The 22,881-nt window shown below is 34.9% G+C and overlaps 1 long non-coding RNA gene across 1 annotated transcript in view; it reads right to left on the bottom strand.

The window, feature by feature from the left end:
- Positions 1 to 1,652: 1,652 nt before the first annotated feature.
- Positions 1,653 to 22,881, bottom strand: part of LOC115340827 — a 64,893-nt gene continuing 43,664 nt past the window's right edge. The window contains exon 4 of the long non-coding RNA XR_003923197.1: positions 1,653 to 1,825. This is a non-coding gene — a long non-coding RNA (uncharacterized LOC115340827). The remainder of the gene's footprint in view (positions 1,826 to 22,881) is intronic.

Here is a 22,881-nt window from a genome sequence, read left to right as displayed (position 1 = left end):
TTACACCAGCAATGCAAAGACTGCTTTCTGTCTCATAATGACCCGGAAGCATATTTATTTCATATATTATAGCTATGCTGTACCATTATTTCAAGACTGCATGATGTTTGACTGCTTTGGAAGAACCACTGACCTGTAAAGGTCAAGCTGTGGTTATATATTTGAATAAGCCAAGCAATTTGTGCTGCTGCAATAAATTAAATTCATGTTTCACACTTGTTTGTTATTTATTTTTTAAACAGTATCTACACAATGATTTCTTTTTTTCCATGTTGGTCATTTGTTTGTGTTTGCAAATACAATACAGCTTATACATTTTGCTTGATAGCTTGAGTACCAGGCTACCATGCAAGATACCTAGGAAAGAGTTCAATCAGATGACCAGCCATAGAAGGAATTCCTGTCTTTGAGAATCCTAAGGGAGTCTTATATATAATTCTTCTACACTCACTTTTTTCATGTCCTTAGCTAAGGTTTAAGACAAAATAACCCCCAAGAGTTCTGTCTTCAAAATGTTTTTGTAATCAGTGAAGATTAATCATTTACATAAACCCTAATGATACAGTAATTCACAATCTACTTCAGTCACTGTCAACCTCCTCAGTCAACATTTAATGCATAATCAAATGATTTTTCATAGTATAAAGCATTCCAACACTGTAAACTGTTGATCAAGACCTGCTAGGCAGTAAATGTTTTGGGGTTTACTATATATATTTTGAATATCTGCATAATTTTGGTTCTAACATACCATTCAAACTTCTGTTTTTTAAATCTTTACAGTTTTGGTAACAGGAATTCTCCAAATCTTGAGAATAAAGTAAGCTTTAGGTTTGGCTTTCATGTATTTCACAGATTTGCTGTTTATCTAAACTGGAGTCTCTCCACAGCTAACAAAAATCACTGGGGTAATGATGTTTAATCTTCAGTTACTTATAAGCAGAAGTACTCACATTTGGGAACAAGATGGCATGTTTATTTAAATCAGGATATAAAAATATCTATTTGGGGATTTTTCTGAGTAAATGTCTATATTATCTCTTTAATTAGGTGTGCCATTTTCTTTTTTGCAAGTTTGCCTGGAAGTTGATTGCATGTTCCTCTCTGAAGGAGAAACTATGTAGAAGGTTTCCTTAGTAAGTACACAAGATGATTTAAGTACGAAGACTCAATTCTTGCATCACACACATTCCCAGACCAAAAGTCACATAAGTGTCTTCAACAACTCTGTTTGCAACCTGTTTCCTAAAACTGTAGCTGATACAATTCTCAAATGGTGAAAATGGTAAGACTTGCGAACTTCTTGCCTGCAATGAAAATTGCCTCTAATACTGAAGTGTTAGAGGTAAGGAGACAAACAGTAACTGTCAGATCTATTTTGAGAATCCAGCATAGTACCTTGTCTCATTTGCATGCATAAAAAGAAGAAATTTGATTTAAAATCTGTTTCTTGTTACTGTTTTCGATCAAATATTGAAAAAAAACAAATAGTATTCCCTAAACCCTGTATTTGCATACTAAGTAGTATTAAGAAAGTAACATCTTTGATATCAATGGGAGAAATAACATTAAAACTATAGATTTTGCTTCTTGAATTGGTCTAGTTTTTTGTTTGGTTTTGGTTTGTTTTTTTTTTTTACTTTATTAAAACAAGTAAAAGCTACCCTTGGAGACCATATGTGCTATTATGTAGCTCCACATTGATTACCAGAGTATCAGCTGATAAGGTGGATGACCAGTGAAGATGTCTTTTTTGAGGAAACACCATAGCCTACAGGATGATGGGTCTATAAGCAGTTGATGGGAGGAGGGGTGTTCTTTCATCCTACAAAAAGAATATATAAAGATACAATTCCTAATAAAATAATAAAAGGAAACGTAGAAGTGTTGAAAAATGTATGCTTTAACATATGTTTGAAGTGGTAGGTGGAGTCAAATAATACATAAAAAGGCTTCCCCCCACTGTTTGACTTAATTCTCCCTATTATTACTATGGGGCTATAAATCGATTAAGTAAAAGCCGAGAGAAAATGTACTTGCTTCTAGAAGCCTTGAAGGCAGTACATTTAAAATGAGATAAAATCACTCCGGAAATCTTGAAAACTTTTTTTTTCTCCTGTCTTTTTTCAAGAATTGATAATGAAAGCAATATTTTTCTGTTGTATGGAGGGGAATGGCATGGAAGCCTGCTTCTAGGGAACTGCAAGTTATAAGAAAGGATGGAACCGGTTAGCCTATGTCTAGACCTTTTCAGTCCACAAGTTAAAGGGCTATGCCATTGACTGATCTATAATCAACGTGAGAGGGCAGGGAAACTGAGATAATCTATTTCTTCTCAGGGAACCAGGGCCCATTGGTGAAGTTAATGCTGATTTATGCTGTGGTATGGATTTCTTCCTGATGAAAATTGGAACCAACAGAGAATCAGGCTTTTCTGCACTCCTACCTATTCTTTTCTCTCATTAAATGGAAAAGGAAAGCATTCCAAGAGTTAACATTTTTTGGAAGACAAGAACTGTGTTTAATTTAGGGCTCTGTTCAACAGAAAATGTGTCTCAGTTGTCAGTCCTTGAAATGTCCTACTACATATGGCAACAAAGTTCTTGTGTACATCTGGGGAATTTCTATCCTTCCTGTTTCCCACTGCTTTTCTTTAAAATAATTGTTCCCATTGGGAGACAGACTGTTGAACCCGTTCTGTTTGGGCTGCACTAACTTTATGGCCTATACATTTTGCTGCATAGCTGGAGAAACGACAGATGTAGATATAACAATGCAAAGAAATTGAGAACTGTAGGGGAAGGGATAGGATGAGAATATTTTCTTCAGCCATTTGGGCATATCCAAGAGCATACTGATTTTACTAGGCTTCTGCGTTATGGTACCTTTGTGACAAAAAGGACAGACCTATGGCAGAGTATAACATCATGAACTATTATAGCTTTGCTTGATAATTGCACAGTTGGTTTCTACTGAGTGTTGCATTTTCTGCATTGTTTAATTTACAAACATTAATTCAGCTGAAGTCTCCCTCTCAGAAGATAATTTTTAATGAGAATTTCATTATGACATAACAAAATGACATACCAGCCAAAGTCAGATTTGATGTCACTCAAAATAATAATTTAAAGTTGAAATTCTGTACTTTGCCAGTTTCTCATTCTCATTAAATTAGCTCTGCTAGTGAAAAGATTCTTAAATCTGTGTTGCAATAGGTTGCTTTGTGGGATCAAAGTTATATGAGTGCATTAAACCCATTCAGCATGGTATTCTTTGTATTCACATTAAATAATCACCTTAAACTGGCAATAATGAAATCTTAGCTACAAAAAACTACCAAGCAGCTGTATTCTACATAGCAATGCTAAAACTTCTGGTTTTTTTATCCTACTCACATTCTGATACTGAGATATCATTAAAGGATGCACAAGCAGATTTATCTATGTTTTGCAGATGTATTAAATCTAGCTATTGGTCTCTCTCTTCTGCTAGCCTGACAAATGAGAAAGTGGTATATGTTTAATATGAGGCACCATATTAAGCATGAGCATTGCCAGCCTGGAATGTGATTTCTCTTCATCTCCAGTTGCGTGAGTATATCTTTGCATTCTTTGCTATCAGCAGCTATCAAAGATTCAGAGGACAACTCATCAGCATTCCCCCCATCACTGAAGTGTCTTATTTGTACTTAGATTTAATTAAGTCATGTGCTGAGTTCTGCACCTCACAAACAACATGTAATGGAATAGAGGCTATGGTCTTGCTAAATTTTTAGTTGTTGTTATAAGTATTCATGAAATTTCATTTAATGTATATTGACTTTTTCAAGATATGGCAAGGGCTTTGTGAACTACAGCAGATAGGAGTTGATTAAATTCTCATGGAAATAAAAACTTGAAATAGAAAAGGAAAGAAGAGTCAGTAAAGTTCGCATCAAACCTCAGTCCCATTTGGCACTTCCCTAAATGCATTACATCTTTTCTTCCATGTTTAAAAGTCTTCAGAAGAGGAGTTGTTTTAATTGTCCTTTTGCTGACCTAAAATTGACGCATTCCTTATCTTTTATATATGGAAAAACATGTTCAGTGAACAAAGGAGGGGAGCAGAAAAGCTGGAAAGCTGAAGAACAGCAGCAGGTTGTTTTGTTGCAGGCTGAGCTTGTACAAAGCACAGATGAGCAGAAGGCAGGAGCCTGTAGAGTCTTGACAAGAATTTAAAGAGAGGCAGGCTGAGAGGAAAAGGTCATTGGAAGAGAAAGCGGAGAGAGTATTTTATCAGCTGATTTAAGATCTAATCCTCTCTCACACACTGAGGCTAAATAAATGCTTCTGCTACCTCAGTGTTTAGGAGTGACTGCCTCTTCAGTCCTTGTTACTTCTCCATACTGTAGCCTTGTGCTTTAAGTTAATGTTTCTTCTTAACTGCTCCTATAATAAGCTGTGAATCTCTCAGAGACTTTTGTTGTCCAAACGGCAAGAAAATGTTTTTTCTATGAATTTAGAGTGAAATTCTGCTTTGTCACAATTGGGTCTGTTGAAAAGATAGCATTGGTATCTTTTCCAAATTATTAAGGTTAAACTGTATACTAGAAATATTCCTTTCTTGGAACATATAAAGCAAGAAGACAAATCTTAAACCCAGAAACTGAGGAACTATGACAGATCAGTGAAGCTCCTTCAGTAATTTAGTTTGAAATGTTTGTACTGGAGCCTTCAGAAAATCAAAAAGGTGTACAGGGATTACTGTTACACTAACCAGCATACTTTATTTCATAAACATGATGAATTAATAGTTGAATAGATTTAAAAAAACCTCTTGCCTCAGTACTCAAACTGCATGTTATAATTTGTTAAAAAATAAAAAGAAGAAATTCAAACTTGAATTCAGTTATCCTTGTGTGTGTTTTTGATGTACTACTTTGTGTTACAATCCTGCAAAGTTTGGTTAGTGGGATGGTGTCAAAATGGAGCTTCACTGCTGCAGTGAAGTTTATCAGTCATAGCTTAGTTTGTGTGAGCCTTGGTTTCAAAGTACCTGTAAGAGTCACTCAACACAGATCAGGGCTGGAAGTGATCTACCATTCTTTAGAGGTCAGGTTCAGTCTTAGAATTTTAGAACACATGGTAGCTCAGTTTGGGTATGACATAAACACAACTGCTAATGACTGCAATTATATTTTCAGACTCCCTTCTTAAAAAAGTATTTCTATGAATATTTTTTTATTGGGAATAGTAGTAAGACAGAAGCAAGGTTATAAAATCTAGTAGTAGGTATATATTGAATGTACTAATAATGCAAACAGATCTTGATTATCAAGTTCTGCTTCTTTAAGGCGGCTGATAGAGAATTAACTCAGTTTAATTTAGATGCACTATACAGAGATATTGAAGAAATATTAAAATATTTTTTCTGATTTTCCCTTTATAAAGAACATGTGGGAAGTTTCAACAAGCTGAGTCATAATGAAGCTGCTCTTGAATTTGATGGGTTCCCACATAATTTCTGTAATGTAAGAAATGTTATTCCTTTATTTCAGTCTTTTTTCTGTTTAGTTTATTTTTATTTTATTATTTTTTGTTTACAATTGCTATGTCATAATCATTTGAATTTATAAAATGTAATTTCTTGAAATAGAATATGTCTTTCTTTTAATTTCCCCTTGATACTAATCAAGTTTTATCAACTATAGTTAGGTAGTATAGTTAGTTGCTTCATTCTGTGGATTTGGGGTAATAATTTATGAAAGACAATATTAGAATCAATAGGTCTCAATTTGTTTTCAAGTAGATAAATAAAGACAGATCTTGTCAGCTTTGATTTCATATTTGTTGTTGAAATTAAAAGCACTTCATGGTAGCTTTTATCTTTATATATAAAATTAATCCATAAATGTGTATTACTTCTACTGTGTAACAGTCAGAAAAAATACTGAAGTCCACTATGGATGAAAACTATGGAAATTTGCTCTCTCTTTTCTTTCAGTCTTGAAAGATAAGAGTTAAAAAAAGGGTGAAGGCCATTAAAATATTTTGTTTTCTTTATTCCCCTACTGTCATCTTGAAATAGAAGAAATGGACAACTTAAGACAGAATTCTCTTAATACTAGCAGGCACTGAACCACAGATTATCTTTAGTTTGTAGTGGCATTGATGTGCACTCACTCTGAGTATCTGGCTCATTGTTATAAGCTGCAGTCTTCAGTGAGGTTGAGCAGAGAGGAAGAAGGTGGTTTTGTTTGTGGTTTTTTTTCTCCCTGAGAGCTGACAAATACACTTCCATCGTTGGCATTAAAATAGAATTATGAGGCACTGAGAGAGACTATCTTATTATAAGATGTTAATCTGCAAGCTGTAGATTTTTAAACAATTACATGTTTAGCACTGTAGTACTTGGAACATTTAATTTGCACTAATCTTATCAGCAGACTAGATTTTTTTTTTTAGTATAACAGAGTGTATCAGAGTACCTATAAAATTATGTGACAGAACTTGTGAGACAGTCTTGCTAATAATAATGTCTCAATTTCATGTGAGAAGCTAGGTATAAAATAGTATTCATAGTTAGGAGTGAAGGTAAGTGTACTTATTACACAGAAGTTGGGTTTGAAATGCATAATATAACATTTTTACTGTTACTTATAGATCAAGATGTAATGATTGATTTATCTCTTCACCTTGAGTCAGACAAAGTTCTGACTAACCTGAAGAAAACAAGGCCTATACAGCTGTACTTTCTAACAACAAAGGAAGGAAAGTACTGAATTCAGAATAACACTGGGATTCCTGTTCTGAGTTGTAGTTTCTATGTCTTAAAATTTTCTGTGCACAATGTATTTTCTGTTATGATTGCCATGAGCTTGTATTCTTTTGACAGGGGCACTGGTGATTAAAATTCTTGACTAGAATGCTGTATTGGCTTTACATGGTAAGGTTTTAGTAGCTGGGGGTGCTGCAGGGGTGGCTTCTGCAAGAAGACACCAGAAGCTGCCCCCATGTCAGACCAAGCCAGTTCCAGCTGGCTCTGAGAAGACCTGCCACTGGCCAGAGCTGAGCCCATCAGCAAGGCTGGTAGTGCCTTCATGATAACATATTTAAGAAAGGGTATAAAAAAGACACTGCACAACAGCAGCTGGGAGAGTGGAGTGAGAAAAAGTGAGAGAAACAGCCCTGGAGATATCAGGGTCAGTGAAGAAGGAGGGGGAGGAGGTGCTTCAGGTGCCAGAGCAGAGATTCCCCTGCAGTCCACGGAGAAGACCGTGGTGAGACAGGCTGTCCCCCTGCAGCCCAGGGAGGACCATAGCAAAGTAGATCTCCACACTGCAGTCCATGGAGGACCCTATGCTGAGGCAGGCTCCTGGCAGGAACTGTGACCTGTGGAGAGGAGCCCATGCAGCAGCAGGTTTTCTGGTGGGAGCTGTAACCCCGTGTGGGACCCACACTGGAGCAGTCCCTTCCTGAAGGACTGTACCTCATTGAAAGAAACCCACTACTGGAGCAGTTCATGAAGGACTGCAGCCCACAGAAGGGCCCACCCACACTGGAGTGGTTCATGAAGGGCTGTCTCCTGTGGGAGAGACCCCACGCTGGAGCAGGGGAAGAGCATGAGGAAGAAGGAGCGGCATAGATGAAGCATTATGAACTGACCACAACGCCCATTTTCCATCCCCCTGCTCCACTTGGGGCGGGGGGAAGAAGGTAGAAGAATTAGGAGGGAAGTTGAGCCTGAGAGGAAGGGAGGGATGGGAGAAGGTGTTTGTAGTTCTGGTCTTATTTCTCACTATCTCACTCTGTTACAAGTCATTGGCAATAAATTAAATTAATCTTCCCCAAGTCAAGTCTGTTTTGCCCATGATGGTAATCAGTAAGTAATCTCTCTGTCCTTATCTTGACCCACGAGCTTTTGATTGTATTTTCTCCCCCTGGCCTGTTGATGGAGTGACAGACCAGCTTGGTGGGCACCTGGCAGCCAACCAAGGTCAATCCACCACAAATAATTTTATGAAGAATGTAGTCCAGTTAGGGGCCCTAGACTACACACTAAAATAATTTGTGTGTTTTTACTGACAAAATATTCCCATCATTGGTGAGTTGTTGAAGACTTGAAAGTTTCTATAGATAATCTAGGATTTAAAAAAATTAAGATTATAACATTTAACTGAAAAATATACTAGATGTGTAATCAAATGTATTGACTAGATCTATGTCTACACAGCATTCTTTCTGTTCATATTAACATATTGCAAAGGCAAAGAAGTTAATGGAAAATAATGGTCAATGTTTAATACTACTTACTCCTAGGACCATAATACAGTAAATAGGTGACTTCAAATACTAAGGATCATGTTCATTGATTACCATATTGATTACCTGTATTTTTTTTTAAATATACAAATTATATGGAGCCTAAGTATAAAATGGAAGATTAATAATGTTGAAGCTTACAGTTACATTTCCTAGAATGGTTTGTCAGAAGACAATCCACATATTCAGACTAACTACAGAATTTTGAAAATCCTGCATTTGAGTGAGTTCCAGAACTAAACTTTTATAATTTTATTTACACCAAGAAATTGATGACAGATAAGTAGTTATTCTATGCAGCAAGTAGGGAAAAGCATATATTGATCCTGCTAAATGTTCAGTTCATATCTATTTGCCTTAGGAGTAGGAATGCTTAAGAAATTCATATTCTCCTGTGCCCACCAATTTCTTTCCATTTGCTCCCCACTCCCCAACTCTGAAGCTCTGAGTGTAGAGCAATGTTATAAGACCATTGAATAAATCTAATCTAATACAATTCTCAAAAAATAAAAATGGGAAGAGGGAGGTGAAGGAAGCTGGAGACAAGAAAGTCAAGGCTTCTCAAACTAGCTTTACTTTGGAATCAGCACAAGATAAGTATATACCCTAAAAATAATTTCCTAGAAGGCACATTTTTCACAGATAAAGCATTGTGGACATTCAAATGCCAATTAAAAACCATTCTGAATGGATATTCAATTTGATGAAAAGGAAACAGGACTTGGTAGTAATTTCTTACAGTGATAATATCTCACAGATTGCTATTTACTACACCTAGGTTGTTCTCTCTTAACTATTGAAATTCATCTTCTCCCAATTAGATGTTATGACAGTTTAGACATCTTCAATAAAAATCACAGTAAATGCAAGCTGGAACTAACTTACAGTAGTATGAAAAATTGTAAGTAGTTGCCTGTCTTCTTTAATATCTCTCTTGTGAAACAAGATTTAGACTTTCTCTACTCTTTCTGCTTAGTCTAGTCATGTGCCCTAATTTGCCTCTTGTTTGCTTAGGTGGTCTCCAACCTATTCTATGTTGCTCTATGATTTTTTACTTCAGACACATCGTATTATTGGAAAAACTCAGGGGTGGAGAATGTAGGAGAGGGCAGGAGGGTTTCAGCCTTCCATTAGCTTCCAAATCCCATTTCATCACAATGATGTAGGAAGCTCATGTACGTTCCCAGAACATTTCCACATGTCCTCTTTGAGTCTCTAGTCATGCATTCAGGCACCCAGAAAGAGATTGCAGCGTCATCAGTACTGTGGAGCTGATTCTTAACTGCAGAGTATGTATTCATGTGTGTTTCGCTTATACCTGAACTTTGGTAGCTTTGCTTAAATATTGGGGGACAGGTTATGAAAAGTGCAATAAATCACTGCTTCCCACTTAAACCAGTTCTGTGCAAGTTTCTCTTCCTCATGGGTATAAAGTCAAGGAAGTTAGTTCAGACCCCCGATGCTGTGTCTCTCCTCTTCCACTTCAAACCTTATGCTGCAGATGTTTGTTTCATGTCACACAGCAACACAGAGTCTCGGTCCCAGGTAAGAGCAGTGGTTGTCTGAGTAGGTGTATCATCTCCTCAACTATATTGTTACACCCTGAACAAATAGAAGTCAGCAGTTTCACTTAACGGAATAGATCCATGTTGATTTACACTGACAACTTGTTTTTTATTTATTTACAGATCAATATGTACAGTGCTCCCAGGGATATGAAAGGATACAACCATTGTATTTCTATCCGTGCAGGAAGTTAATGTGTGGTTTTGTTACATTGGTGGTTCAGTGGTTTGGAGTCTTTCTTCTAAAACAGCTGTCAAACTAGTTTGACTTTTAAAAAGGAGAAGAACGGAAATAAAGACTTTAGTCTGTTTGGAAGAATACATCTTAAAGGTAGTAACAGTGCTCTTATAGCTGCAATGGCATAAGGATGTAAGCAAGGTAAGGGTTGTAGGAAGAGGTAGTATCTTTTATGATACCAACTGATGGAGCTGTATGCACGTGTTTTGTGTTGGTGAGTTCTTGGAAAAAGGCTTGTGTGCCCCAAAAAGTATCTCAGCAATCTCCTCCCTTCTACCCCTCATCAAACAACAGAAAAATTTGAATTGCTGGTTGTCATACAGGCATATACCAGGATAAAACTGATGTCCCTGGTAATTATATAGGTGGAACTGAGCATCTACATGTCAGAATGATTCCATGCCTACAGTGAAGAAAAGAACGGAAACATGCAGTTAACACTAGAATATTTTTGGCAAATAACTTTTCCATCTCTGACCGCTTAGGCCTGAAAGAACTACAAAGCACTTCAGAAGATGAACCTAAGAAAATCCATAAACATCATGGCTTCATGGCCTCAATCAGAGATACCAAGTTTACGATACTCTGTAGTATTACCCTATCCACACCTAACAGCTTAATGTTCCACAAGTGATAATTATCTGCCTGTCTCTGTCCTGTGAGAGTTAACAACCTTATCACCTCTCCCTCTGCTCCCACATCATCCTCCCCAACTCTGCTCCATAGGTAACAGCCATCTCATCTTTCAAACTACACTGATTTGCCTAATCATCTAATCCACTTATATTTAGAGTCATTGTTCTCAACAGCAATGGTGCATTTCTATTTGAGACCTGGATGCACATCCGTTTTTCTCCAAATATTTCATTTTGACTAGTAAATGTTATGCCTGTATTTTTGGCTCTTGCACTATTTTTAAAGCTGTATTTTCAGATACATTTTAATTATTTAATGCCTACCTTATTTCAGTTTTTTAATCTGCATTTGTTTTACTGTGAGAGGTGTTAGCAGAAAAATAAATGTAAAGAAAAGGTAGGGCATTTTATTTTCATAAATATTCTTTTATTTTATTATAATGAAAATATTTTATTTTCATTGTTACTTCTTACTTCTGCATAAAATAGCTTTGTTCATGCCCCATTCTTTTCTCTGCCATAAACCATTTAAACATTAAAGGCAACTGCTTTGCTTACTGTGAGTGAGACTGATATCAAGTGTGCTGATAAGATAAAAACACAAATATAAAATAAAATTACCAATTAACCCTTGAAAAAATGTTCAGATACGGTAGAAATGAAGCAGCTATAGGTAGGGGTGAAGTACGTAGGAGAAAAGTACTGTTTTTCCCAGAGTTTCACTAGTTATGGTACTCTAAGAATAAATAGAAAAGACCAAAGAGTTTTATTAACTGACCAAATAAATAAATAGTTTCAATAGCTTTTTTGCTTGGATTCAGTATGAGTAATCTCCTTAAAGGTATGATACATTAAGCAGTGGCTTGGTATTTTGAGATCCACAGTGAATTAATTAAATGAAAAAAATCTAGAAACCTATCTAGAATTCTTTCCCATAAATTTAAAAAAAAAAAATCCAGAACCACTCACTATATATATTTTTTAAGTGACTAGTTTTTTATAGTTGTCAAAGGCAAGGTCAGGGTCAAATTTACTTTTTATAAAGCAATTTATTACACAATGCACGAGCTTTGTCATAACAAATATTACAGATAAGAGGTGTCACAATGTATGTGAGCTTTATGACTTATAGTTTTGTTTTTAAGACAGGTAGTTTTGTGAATTTTTTGTAAGATTAAGAAGGTATGGAAGAAAAATAAAGAAAAGATGAGTTTTAGTTCTGTTGAATAGCTTTAGTTATTTAAATGTGTCATATATACACTGTTCATCAAATTGTTTTTCATTAATATATAATATTGAAAATATTTCTGTAAGTCATAACACTATATCCCACTTGAAGTCACCATTGACTTCTTTGTAAAATGTGTTAGGCCATTAAAATCCTGTCAAAGCAGCACTTTGCTCTAAAAATTTTCAAATCAATTTAGGTAGCTGATCTGTTTAGAAAGAATAAGAAATTCTAAGTTTTAAATCAACAGGTATAATGGTATTAAAATATGCACTGTAATTCTGAATGTGCACCAAGTTTATTGTTTTATTATGCAAATTAATTTATAACCTTCTTTATTATCATGAGATGTATTTGGAGGTTCATTTAAAAACTGATATTAAAATGAAATATGTTCACTGGAGCATATCAAGGACATCTAACTGAAAGTTACATTATTTTAGTACGATTGGTGACAATATCTTCCTGATGTTTCAATACTAATCCCATTAATTTTCAAACTAACTGTCTAAGGAAAATTTAATATGGGTTATTGTTATGTGGGTATGATGACACATTGGGGAAGTTATTATTCTACTGGTTTCACATTCCTCACTGAGACAGGAAAAATAAAAAATAATTTTTTTCTTTTTTTTTTTTTTTTAATTTGTTCGTTGAAGATACTAGCCTTGTTATACATATGCATTATTCTTCCAAGTCTTATATGTATAGGAAATTGGAAATTTCCTAGGAAATATGGTGTGAAGAAAAGGTTGTTTAAGTTTTTAAAGACCTACTGTTCACACTTGGTGAATCCTCTAATTTATACTTTGCCGTTTATGAATCAAGGAACTCTTACAATGTACTAAGGGCAAAGAACCTTAATCACACATGGAAGTCCATGACAATGACAGATATCTATGAGTATTTAAGTATATGCACTCTCCTCCTGAGTAAAGAACCCTAAAGGCAAAATCTTGAATACAATACCATTGATTTTAAAAGTGGAAATACTCACCGTGCTATGCCAATTGCATCATGCAAGTCCCGTGTCTGTTAATAAGTATTGTAAATGTTTTAAAAAATGAGAGTATAATTCATAATTTTGTGAGTTGAGCAGATGCTTTTTTCACCAATATTTGTGTGAAAATGATATTTTTTAGAAGTTGGAACACCTCTGGATCTGGGTGTTAGCTTCTCCTTTATCACTTTACCTGCATCTATACATGAATCAAAATACCTGGGGTCTCTTAAAGAGTTAAATGTAAATCATGTAGCATGAGTTTTAGGTCTAATATATATACTTGTGGTAATTTCATCCTAACAAGTGTAACTATTGTCATTATCCCCAATAAAAAATAGATTCTGTATTGTTCCTCCCACAGTAGTCTTGCGTATCCTAATCATTTCACACAAACAAAGCACTTCGAAATCCTTACATAACAAATGTAGATAAAAAATAGCTAATTGTTTCATTTCCTATTTTTTATGTAAGCATATGAACAATTCTTCAATTTCCATAGAAAAAATAAAAGTCATTGAGAACCTTCTTCCTTATTCTTTGTCCATCTACAAAAATTAGTGGATTCAAAGCTATCAGAATTTAATCACAGAAATAGTAAGGCTTGGCTCTAAATGATCAATCCGGTAGTATGTATGTCAGCAAGAACTTTTACATTCATTTGAATATGGGCATGTTTAAGCTCACAGTTTGCCATCAAAATGACAAATATGGGGAATGCTTTCCTGGAACTGATTGTCTTTAAGAGAGCTGGTGGGAGAGTAAGGTGTAAATACCAATACACTGGTGCAGAATGAAAGTACTAACTGAGATTGTGCTCTTCTCAAAGAGGCAGGTCATTGTAATGTTTGCACATACTTGCTAAGTAGACTTTTTAATAGACCAATTTACTTGGAGATTTCTAAACTTTAATCAAACATTAAGGTTTTTCAGTAAAAGGAACACAGTGTTGATACTTTGCATATATTCATTTGTTACGGATGCACGACTAACCAAATCCAACAGGTGTTAAAACTCAGATTTATTCTTCAGCAAAAGTTAGTTAGAAGTCCGGTAACATTTTATAAAACCACAGGCTCAATGATGTAAAGAGAATTAATACTACACGGCCGACTTAAGAATCCCCAAGATTTAAAGTGATGGCTCAAAACGCGCGTCTCACTCACCTAAATCTGAGGGGTCTCTCCCTCGAGGAGTTACCTCAGGCAGTGCCCCGACCCGAGGGGGAGTCCCCGACTGCAGACCCGCTGCTCCGAGGAGGACTGATTCCAACGTGTCCTCCAGCAGGACACTGTTTTATACCCCTGTCGAATCTGACCTGTGGTCATTTAATTCTATTGGCCAGGAGGGTCACTTCAGCGTACCTGGTGCGTCTCAATTGGCCAGTTCAAATTTCAACCTGCAGCCTCCAGGGTTTCCTTCCCCTTCTCCCTTCCTGGAGAAGTTTTGTTTCCTGCTGGTGGGATGGTGGGGGGGGAAATGTACTGCCACATCAGTGAAAATATAATAGGTACCTGCAATGATATGAAAAAGAGAAATTAAAAACATCATAAAAATTTAAGACAGACTTTTCTAAAGTAATTGCTTGTTGGCTGGTGTTTCATTAAATACTAAATCTTTTCCCTCCTCACTAAAAGACAATTTGCTCTTGTAGTTTTGCCTCCACCTGTCCCTATTACATCCTTCATAAAAGACTTTAAAGTACAGTAGATGTTACATATATCATTCTGGATTGGAATTGAATGTATATATGTGAACTATTTGTGCAATAACTGACTGTGCAAGACACAGGCTTAAAAGCCCATTCAGACATTATCATCCAAATTAGCTGTTAGAATGTTTGTATAACCTCTAACCATGCTAAGAATTATAATAATAACAAAGCCAAAAAATATTTAGTAAATCATTATTCTTCCTACAGTAGTTTTCTTCCAATACACAGTTTTCTTAGTATCTCCAATATAACAACATTTTTGTCATCTAATAAAAAGTAATCAACAATGATCCTTCATCTTTTATAGAATTTAAATTATATAAATCAATAAGCTTGCCATTTCTGATTGATACAGCAGAATATATTTGTGTCAAAAGCTAGATATAGATAACACTTAGTTGTGTTAATGAAACTGTATGAATGATAGTACTACCATATAATGTAATTTACTCCATAAAATAATGAAAAACTTTAAAATACAATAAAAAAATAAATGAGCCATCAATATTTTCCCACCAAATAGATTGGAAGTATATATTTTTTAATGGGATAGAACATTCTTATACTGAATGACTGCTCATGGGGAAATTCACTGCTGTGTCAAAGTCCAGATCTTGGGTGTTAAAGTGCAGTTAATGTAATGTGTATGAATTTTTAATGACAATCACCTTTAGAAGAGTACATTAATGTTGATTCATTATGGTATGTCAGAGGTATTGATCTAAAAAAAATTTGTGTTTTTTTTTTAATTAAGGAAAATACTGTTTCAGTGTAATAGACTGGAATATAGCAATTATTGTACTGAATACACTGTAAAGAAATTTTAACTATGTCATTACCAATAGCAAATAGATACCCTCTCTTTTTTCTTTTCCAGCTCTCCTTCCCACTTTCTTTGCTCTAACACTAGCTGGTTTTGACTGCTCCAGTTGTTTTTGTTAACTTTTATTTACACCTTTTTTCCTTTTGCGGAGAAAACTTTTTCTCTTTTTGTGCATCTAATAACCTTCCTTTCTCTACTTCAAACTTCAGTGCTTGTCAATGATGACCACTTCAAGACTTCTTAGACCATTATTAGGGTAAACTGTAAAGAGTTGAAATGTGCCTTTCAGAGGGGACTATGGGTTTTTTTGAGATGTAAATATTCCACCTATACTAACAACATTCAACCTGTGGATTAAAAGAGGCCTAAAAGCTAACCAAAAGCTGTTCACTCAGTAAAGGTCATTGAAATATCTGTTGAATATATTTGAAGAAACCTGTAATGTTTTCAATCAAAAAAGAAAGCTATAAATGGCCACTTTCCGGGTATACTATTTCAATTTTATAAATTTCATTCATAGAACAGGTGCAGAACATGGATCTAAGTGTAAACGAAATGCCTAATTCATAGGATAACTGCCCATGGAAATCAATGCAGGTAACTAGATGAATTTGTAGGACATGGTTAGGGTAGAAACAGCCTTTAACAACATAGCACTTTGTTACGCACACTTGTGCATCTTGAGGGATATATTAGTCCAACAAAATCACTTGCAGAGCATCCACCTCCTGAATACCAGGTCCTTTTCTTTTCATCTTAATTGTATCATCATGTTAACTAATCAGGCTTCCTGAAGCTGAGCATACCTTGAAGTGCTGATAAACCATGAGTGAGATGGCATTTAAAAGATATTAAGGCTATCATCTCTACTGATAGTTACAAGAGGTGGTGAACTACTATTATGAGATTGTCTAAAGAGAAGTATTGTCATTACACATAATCTTCCACTTACAAAAGTATTTTCTTGTTTGGATAGATTCTTAAAACTCCAGCTAAGCTTAAACTCATCAACACTGCATCTGATTTTATCGGAGTCCCCTAAGCGTCATATGCACTTAAGGGTATGACAAAAAGAAATCCCTCCCCAGACAATGTTTATAATTGTCATAATGATGAGAAGGAGGAATATGATGACTTTAATGTTTTTACCCAGGATGAAATACAGGTTGTTGGGCTTTTTTTATTATCTTACTGGTGTTACATTTTTTTCATCTAAAGGAGTGACTAAGAATATCAAGAGTAGCCTTGTTAAGTTAAAAAATGGTCATGTAATTAACATGTTTTTATAAAATTGGAAGCACTCTCAGCTGAAACTTTCATTTCAGTTTACACATGAGTAATAAACATGGCTCAGGTGTGTGCCACCTGTTCCTGAATCTCACTTTCCTGTAACAATGTAAAATTGAACAGAAGGAATTACCAGATTTAGTTCTACCTGAGTTTTAATTTCCTGTTAACACATTCATTATAGCATTTAGGTAATTCTTTTATGATGTCAGACTGATGTTAAAAGGAACCTGTCGTGCAGGATGTCCGCTTCTTAATACAGTTATGAGTTCTTTTGCTGTTCTATGTAAGAAGAGTTACTGAGGCTCTCTTCTGGCCTTCAGGTTTTGTTTTTCTTAGAAAGCAGAGTGGTACTTCAGGCAAGGCAGGTGGTATTCAGCCAACTCATCAAGTTCATCCTAAGATCAAATCAACAAACAGTACAAGGGCTACTCCAAAAATCTGAGAAGCACACCTGACTGCTACAGTGCCACATAACATTAGAAGACCAAAAATATGACTTTTTTTAAAGCCTAGGTCCACAAAAAATATTTAAGCATATACATCTAGTCAAAAAAACCCAAAGGATTTAGGCTGGCCTCGAATTACCTCTTACCTCTCATACCGTAGATCAACCCATGTCTTGGTTCTGCTGGATTTGTCTTTTATTTCTGCCATCACAATGAAGAAATCCGCAGCAAATCTATTTCCAAAGAAGCACATCTTTTAATTCAGGAAATTACAATATTACAATAGGTCTAAAAAGAACTTCTGAGAGTGCATTTTTTAGATACTCTAAATGATTTTTTTGGTGAAATTGGGAAATATCTGAATTCCAGTGTCCTACAGTTCTTTGCTGTTCAGAATGTATATACTTTATCCACTGTACTAAATACCCTCATTGAAAATATAAAAATGAAATTTTTAATGACCACATATCAGAATGAACCCAAACCGAGAACTGGAAAAGGCTAGAAACACATTTTCCAGTTGGGAAATATAACTTGCCAAACAATGAGTCAGTTACCCCATCCGTCATCTCTTATTTGTGATAATCAAGAAAGACCTAAAAACCTATTCCAAAGGCAAACTTCATCACTACAATTCATACCTATACTATCTACCAAAGAACACAGACTCTGTAGAGCTATGAATTTATAGCAGAATATATTTTCCTCGCACCACTCATGACTCACAATCTAGAGCTCACAACTCTCTTTCCCTGGAGAAAGTTTCTATCACCCTTCACTGCCCTCAGCCTAAACTCACATCAACTTTCATGTATGCCTTAGATACCAAATCCCTTTTTCTCAGCAGTCTAACTATCATGTACCCAATTAAGGTCAGAACAGTTACTCTTGATTTGTGTTTTGAAGTTTTCTGCTTCAGTTTCAGACCAGAAGATCTGGTATGGCCAAAAAGATTTCTACCCTTTTCTAACTATAATAACATCTCTAATAAAAGAGATTACTTTTATCTAAAAACCTTCCTTGCCTAGAACAGTTGTGCTGGTACATTTTCATTATCTGTATGTGAATGTGTGGGTGCTCGGCTATATTTCTCGGTCTGAAAAACCTATCAGATATTTTGTGGTAGTTTTTCTGCTCAGATCAATCATAAGACAAGAAATTCTAATTTGCATGTCATCAAAGTCATCAGAAAATATTTTATTTTACAGTTTTGGGGCAAGTGGCTGACATGGGAACATAGAATGTAGGTAAGGTTCTCATGGTTACATTTCAGTTGAGGCATTCTCTGCAGTAATTTTAGACATTCAGGGTGCTGGGAAATTTTACAGCCATAACATGAATACTGGCTAAAAATAAGAGAGAAGGATAGATATTTATGCACAATAAACCAGAAATTATTACTTTCTATTAAGCTATGGATCATATCTTTTCCTGCATTTTCTATTTCTAAGAGAAAAAGCTGCTACTTGTTTTAAACAATCAAAATATTTAAAAATATGACACACAGTAGAAAAACAAAGTTTTACTTCATTAACCTTTAAAAATATAGTTTAAAATAATACAGGAAAATGTATTTAAAATTTACATGAACATGTATTATTTGTACATTAATTCATTGTGTACTAACTATTTGATTTCCTGTCAATTATTTTGTTTCTTGCTCTCCAAGAACTGTGAAAGATCTAAACAGGTCAAGTCCACCATTATTCAGATAAGGCCTAATTTGTCTTTCATTTCCAAATGAAAGCATGATATTACTGAATATTTTTTACTATTGCCTCTAATACTGTTTCTGTTCTGTATTGTTTATTAAATGCAATATTTCAATAAACTTCTCATTTTCTGCTCCAACATGCAATAATAGACGGAGCTTGGCATTGTATGTTAATCATAGTACTTGTGTGACAGGCAACTAAAAACCTAAATCACATGGAAAATATGAACAAATCTCATAACTTTCCCCAAGATTTTATTTTTTTTAATCATCAGGCCATTTTGAGCTATATAAAAGTACGTGAAGTTAAGTTATATTTCAGAGACCAGTGTTTATGCTTTTTATGGATTGCTACGGTGTAAAAGAAATTTCAGACTGCGATGAAAAAGGCTCACTTTCTCCAAGACTAGCTATCTTCAACCAATAGTTTTGAGCCCATATATGTATATTCATTATCATAACTGGTACAATGAATTCACAATGCTTTTGCATAATATACCTATTTCCAATATTAGCTCTGTTAAATATATTAACATTAATTTAAAAGAGAAATCAGTCAGATTTTGTCAGTTGCATGCTGTATTTCCTAAAAACTTTAAAATAATGTTCTGCATAGCAGCTGTTATATATTCTCCCAATTTATTCTGAGAAATCTCAAATTTAAGTAGTATTTGAAGAGAATAGACAAGATTTGTTCTTACAAGCTTAAAGCTGTCATTGCAGGAAAGATCCAAGTTTCGATATTCAGTGGTGCAGGAATTTACCAAAACAGAAGGGAGAAGAGGAAGAGTAGTTTCTCTGAGGTACTTAATCTGCATATAGATAAGCTTCTTCTCTTTGTGAATCATAGATATCAATCATTCATGTTCATCAGTGTCTCATACATATTCATTAGAACAAACTGTTATGCATGATTAAAGCTGTTATAAAATGACAATGCTGTGTTTTGTTTTTATCTCAGGTCTCTGTGTACTGAAAACTCCACTGGCTGTTTCCATCTCAATCTCACAACACTTTTTGCTATCTACAAAGAACCAAAACTCCATATGAGCTTGCATGGATTTACACTCTGCATCCAAACTACTTAGCACTTTTTAAGCAGTTATAAAGGGATCCTGAAGGTTTTCTATTTTCTCAGCAAAGATTTCAGCAGTGTTCAAAGGCAAGTTCCAAGCTTTTAGGGATTAACTAGAAATAAGTGTATTTCATATGTTCATTTGCATGCAGGTACTGGGATGAATGTTGCTAGATGGGAAAATGCAAGTACATTTTCATATTTTCCCTAACTGTGTTTTGTGATTTTGTAGCTGTCCTTATGCTTTCTGAGCTTCCATTTGGACTCACAGCCTCTGTGACACTAGATTTGGTACAAAACTGTGTGGAAAAAAATAGCCCATGTCTTGCCTAATCTCTTATATTCTAGGACCTTGAACTGTCATTTCTTCTCTGCAGTAAGTTGTGTAGAATATGAATCTTTACTGATTTTACTAGAAGTACAGCTAGGAAAGACAGGCCTAGAAAATACATGGACAGGTTTGTGAAGTATTCTGAACATATTACCCATCTCTGCTTGATCTTGGAAGATTAAAAAGCATTTGTTTAGTACCCAGATTTTCTCTGCAAGACTGTTTCTTCAAAAGATCATGGTGCTTTGGTTGTCATCTGAAAAAAAGTAAGCACTTCAGCTTTTGTCTGCTCTAGACATTCTCAAACACAAAAATTGATAATTCTGATGAAATTAGTGAAAAGTAAAAAGTAGGTTTTTATTATTTCACTTAAGTGAATGAACAATGAAGAATGCATCAATGAGTGACTAGATTTTCCTTGAGAAAACAACACTTCTCATTTTTTGCCATTACAATTCCATTAAAATGACCATTTATCATCTAAAAATGGTGAAAATTCGCTCAATGAGTTAGTGAGACTAAGGACTATGTCTTGCATTAAACTGAATCCCAGATCAGAGATTTTTTTTTTAATATACCAGTACTAAATTGGAAAAATATGCCTTTCTCTGAATTTCTAACCTATGAAACTGGAACACGAATGGGAAAAATAAATGTATAGAAGACTGAAAAGTACTAAGCAAAACAGATGTACAGGGGGTTTTGTAGAGCAAATTGGTCAAGGAGGGATCTTGTGACGATAGTCCATCAGCTGTTTGACATATAACCACATCTGGCTGTTATTTGAATTTTCTGTTCTGCCAAAGGAATCATAGCCAGGACTTAGCCAGCCTTACAGTTTGAAAGCTTTTTCTGACACCTAATGTAAATTTCCTCAGCTATAATATAAGGCCATAGTTTCTTGAACCGTCATCTGAGCGCATGAAGAACAGCTTGTGACTTAGAACTAAGAGCCTCAATTCACTCTCTCTAGACTTAACAAGTTTAAGGCCTACAAGCTTTCCTTAAATCTGTTCTAATACATATATATAATAATTTTTCTCACCCTATTCCAGACCTTCTTGGAAAGATGATAGCTCAAGCTGATCACAGTATTCCAGTTCCATCTTTACTTGTGACAACAAAAACAAAACCAAAAACATTTTAAGATTTTTGCAAGTTTTACAAATAAGGGGCCTTCCTGTATATGCTGGTATCTTGTTTGTTTTCCTCATAACACTGTGGTACTGTTGTTTCATATTCAACTTTAACTCTGCTCTGACCTGCACGTAATTTTCTGCAAGCCTGGTGTCAGTCATCCTCAATCTTTGCATTTATGTAAATTTTTATGTGAAGTGTAAGAAAGTGAATCTCATCCTAATTATATTTTCTATGTTATTTTTCCAAAGCATGGTTATCTCTCTGAAGACTAGTCCTGTCTGCCACTGGGTCTACATGGATTTACTGTCATCTGCAGATTTAATATGCATACTACTAAATCATCAAAAACTTTCATGACATTTTGATTGGTATCAGATTTAGAATACCAGAATTCCACCTTCTGTATCATCCCAGTTTGTCAGAAAAAAACCAATACCTATTTTGAACTTATTTTTCAAATTTATATCTAGTCAGTAGTAGCTTCAAATAGTCCACATCCCTCTAATATACTTATGCAATCATGTGAGACATAGTTTCAAAAGCATTGCTGTGGAGACTCTATGTATGACTAGATATATCAATATATGTGATATCATTGTACTGTCCTATCCACAAAGCCTTTCATTCTCTTATAAAAATAAATAAAGTTCCTTTGAAATGATTTGTCCTTCACATATCTCTTTGTTGCCTCCTAGATGTCTCTAAATTATTTCTTTCAGTACTGAGAAAATTAAATTTAAGGTTATAGATTTACAGCTTTCCACTTTTTAAGGTTAAACACCATATCTGTGCTGTTCCAGAGGCTTGATTCTTCAGCTCGCCTCATCATTTTCTCAAAGATAACAGTACATGGCTTTAAGCTTAACCCAGCCACTTCATCTCCCTAAGTACTCTAAGTAAATTTCACAGAACCCACCAGATATCAAAAATTGTATTTGGACAGTTTCTAACCTTTTGCTTTAGCCTAGTCTAATTTCGTCTATGCTAATTTAGGACATTAATTATGTTTGCCCACATTACCATCACTTTTTTATATAATGGAGACTGAAGCAAAATGTAATTCAATGTTTCAGCCTTTTTGGCTCAGCAATCTAAGAGTTGTGTACATATCCCTGTTGGCACAATGCTATTATTTAGTGTTTATTTTATCTATGTTATATTTGGGGGGAAAAATATGTTGCCAGCTGGTACAGTTTTATTTGTTCACAATGTTTTTAAAACAAATTGGAAACAAAAGATTTAATTTGATATCAGAATTTGGAACTTGGAAGACATGCCACTAGCTGTCTAATATTATTATTTAGGAGCTTGATTCTTTCATACATAAACTAGCCTACTACAGCAGTTGAGTGAGCTTTAAAGGGGTTTGAAACACAGTTGCA

The sequence above is a fragment of the Aquila chrysaetos genome, chromosome 4, assembly GCF_900496995.4.
Source record: "Aquila chrysaetos chrysaetos chromosome 4, bAquChr1.4, whole genome shotgun sequence".
Classification (NCBI taxonomy): domain Eukaryota; kingdom Metazoa; phylum Chordata; class Aves; order Accipitriformes; family Accipitridae; genus Aquila; species Aquila chrysaetos.
This window is presented reverse-complemented; position numbering and strand designations above follow the sequence as displayed.